This window comes from Benincasa hispida, chromosome 7 (genome assembly GCF_009727055.1).
Source record: "Benincasa hispida cultivar B227 chromosome 7, ASM972705v1, whole genome shotgun sequence".
NCBI lineage: Eukaryota > Viridiplantae > Streptophyta > Magnoliopsida > Cucurbitales > Cucurbitaceae > Benincasa > Benincasa hispida.
In genome coordinates, this window is record NC_052355.1 from 9430946 (window position 1) to 9434486 (window position 3541).

The following is a 3541-nucleotide window of genomic DNA, read 5'->3' on the forward strand; positions in this document are numbered from 1 at the left end:
AATTGACTACTTTGAAAGTAAACAAGAAACTGAACAAAAAAAATAACAAAATGAACCAATCACAAAGATTACAACGTGTACTTACAGAAATGGTGTTTCCATATATTTTGTCTGTAATTGATTCAGGTGCAAGTTGCCCATTGCTATAAGTAAACTGAAAAGTCAAATGCATTCAAGTCAGATAAACATAGATACATCATTATTGTAGTTGTCATGGATTATAAGATAAACGTCATAATTTTCAACATTTTGCAACAAAAACATTATGCTTCATCAAAAGGTTGCATTTTTACCAATAGTTTCATTTAATTAAATATAAAAGGCAGTGCAAAATATTTTTTTTTAAAACAAAAATCACCTTAATACCCAAGTCGTATTCAGGTCCACCTAGATTGTGTGACTTGCACTCATTATAAATCCTCCGTTGGCCTGTATAGAACAAAAAAAGATTATGCAAGAAGGCAAAGGAAGTAATTAAATGTCACTCCAAAATGCTTGATGATATAATAGATCTATAAAGCAAACTTGCAGACAGCTGGTGTGGACAAAATACCTTCCTTGTATCATAAATTTTTTAAGGACTTTTTTCAAATAAAGGAAAATGAGTTAACTTATTTATAAATATAGCAAAATGTCACTGTCCATCAGCGATAGACTGCGATAAACATCTATCCCGGTCTATCGGCATCTATCAATGGCATCACGGTCTATCGTGGTCTATCATTGATAGATAATGACATTTTGCTATATTTGAAAATATTTTTAGCAGTTTTACCATTTAAAACAACTACCCTATAAATTTCATTATATTTTACACACTTCTCCTTACAATTGTTTTTCAGCAAAAGTTAACATTTTTAATCCCCAAAATAAGATTGTCATTACTCATTACCATCACAATGCATCCATCAGGCTACCACTACTAGTCAAAAGCAATAATTTTCTGAATTACGGATTTACCTATAATAATCCTAGAGAATCACAGGCTACAAAAGTAATCGAACATTGGGTAACAGACAAGGGGTTGAGGCTGACGTAGAGAAGATACGTNGCATGTCCAGCATTATTCATCTTCTCTCCAAGTACCAAAACTGCCACAAGAAATCCCTCACATTTGGTTCGTTCAATTACTCTAATTCTCTTTCACTTTCCTTTCAATCCATTTTTTCCACTACTTTCTTCAGCCATTCAAGTCGATCGAAAACAGTATCAAAGCTAAGTCTCGATCGCCGGTATATCTCCGGCTACCCCGCTGCCAGAGACAACGAACGTCACGAAATGACGATAAAGAAGGAAGAAGATCCAAGGTTGATTTCGACCGGAGAAAAGGGTTGGGGTTTGAACCCTTTTTTTTTTCAAACGTCAAATTGGTCCTTTTCACGCCTACGACCTACCATTTAAAAACGTTTTTTTTTTTCCTTTTTCTCTTTTTTCTTCTAATTCATTCAAATAATTAACCTTCAAATCATTTCAAAAAGTATATGCAACGGTAAAATCAGAAGAGACCTCCTAGTTGGGCTATTCACTCCTACCCGGCCGCAAAACCGGATGGTGTCACGTGTCAAATACTTTCATTCTTACTTTTCACTGGACAAATGTTGTAAGAATAACCTCTAAAAAAAAAAGTGATGATAGGTATGAAATTATGCCTTCAAACTTATAATACCATAAGAATAAGAGAAGCAAATTGAGGAAATCGAACCCGCCTCGTTAGTTTGGAAGGATAGATATAAAATTTGGACTCTAAAATTTCTACAAGTGTTAAAATTAGACCTCTAAACTTATAATAATTGTAGAAATTAGACTTCTAAATGATAAAATTGACCACTCAAACTTATACATTTGTTACAATTTCTACTATTATGTAAGTTTGATGATCTAATTTTAGCACTTGTATAAGAGATCAATTTTTACAATTAAAAGTTTGAAGGTACAATTGCAACTACCATCATAATTTAGAGGTGGTTTTTTTTAAATACCCATTAAAATATTATGGTTTCTCTTTTTACTCCATGACAATTACAATTTGAGAAAATTAAAAAATAAAATAAAATAGACCCTTAAATTATGTGTTGATTTTTTATTTAGGTCATAATTTTCGTTGTATGCAACCTTTGATATCTTTATTAATACCCAAGCTAACTTTCAGTTAATTTTATAGGTAATTATAATGTGAAATTTTATAATTAATTATAGCAGTGATAGAAAATTAGGAAAAATAATTTAATTATAATTATTTTTAATTAATTAATAGAGATTAACACAATGGACTAAACAAGTTTCCAGACACATCGTATTTCTATTTGGGTAGAGATTGCCATTCGGCCCTAAGACAGATCAAAGAAGAGTGGGGAACCTCTCACTAGTTTTTGGAATTCGACATTAGGAAGTGTTTTTTACAGATCTTGTCAAGGCAAGAAAGGACTGAGCTCTTGTAGATGCTGGCTATGGTCAAAATGCACAGCTTTCTTTATTGTAATAGACAAGGCTACAAACAAGCGCCTCCAAAGCTATATCAAAGTTGTAATAAAAGAAACAAAAAAGAACAAGAATCCAACTAGAGAACTGAAGCTTCCCAAGACCAGTTACGGTAAGGTGCGCTAGGCACGAATCTAGCCAGATTCCTTAGTAGGTAGTTCGAGTGCCTAGCTACTAAAGTTGCGAGATTGAAAGGTCCAAATGACTAAACTTCACCCAATATGCAACTTGGTTTTCCACCCGAACAATCCTAACGTACAAAAAAAGAAAGAAGAAAGATAAATAAGCTGGGTCACCCCTGGCCTTGATTATAAAGCTCATTGTGTGATGAAAGGTAGGGAGAATAAGACAATCAATCCTGGAAACAAGACTCCAGGCCCACACTCCTTAAATAGAAGAAGAAGGTTGAGCACAAGAACAATCAAAAGCAACTCGAGTAAGAGAGTGAGCCAAAAAATTACAAAAATGAGAATGATAACAAAAGAAATAACACCCACACGCCATGTAATCTCAACCTTAGCATCAACGACATTTTTTGTTTCTGAAAGATCTGTTGACGACTCATTGAGTGCACGAATGATCTTGATTGAATCAGATTAAACAGTGAGGGGTTGCTTCATAAATCCTGCCATTTAGGAAAAACATAATAATCTCACTTTGATGGTCTCACCTTCAAATGCCAATTGACCAACCATAATTAAAACGCTTAAACCCGGTGCAGATAGGAGAACTTCAAGAGCCATGAATCACCCACTCCAAACCACCAAAGTTATTTTCACTGCAGCACGAGGCATTAACATTAAGCTTTCAGTAACCATTGGGAGGGGAACCAGAAATCTTGACTCACACAACTCTCAAATCTCACTGGCACAGATAAATTAGTATTGACTTTCTCCAATATCAATTTTGTAACATTCTTAAATCAACTTTATTTCATCAACAAATTCTCGAGTAATTTTGTATTCATATAATAGGATCTAATATTAATCAATATGAAAGAAAATTAAAAGAAGCTTTAGCATAATTCAAAATTACTAGGAGATTGAGGTTCTTGATCATAGAT

The 3541-nt window shown here is 33.5% G+C and overlaps 1 protein-coding gene across 50 annotated transcripts in view; it reads right to left on the bottom strand.

Moving 5' to 3' along the window:
• LOC120081480 (pyrophosphate--fructose 6-phosphate 1-phosphotransferase subunit beta 1-like) overlaps positions 1-1044 on the bottom strand; it is a 34920-nt gene extending 33876 nt beyond the window's left edge. For 48 of the 50 annotated variants that reach the window (XR_005482843.1, XR_005482846.1, XR_005482839.1 and 45 more), the window contains exons 1-2: positions 359-1044; positions 86-154 (exon numbers count right to left, since the gene is read on the bottom strand). The gene's annotated coding sequence lies outside the window, so the exon portion shown is untranslated. The remainder of the gene's footprint in view (positions 1-85; positions 155-358) is intronic. The other 2 variants (XM_039036403.1, XM_039036402.1) reach the window with 1 other exon arrangement.
• Between the last annotated feature and the right edge of the window lie 2497 nt (positions 1045-3541).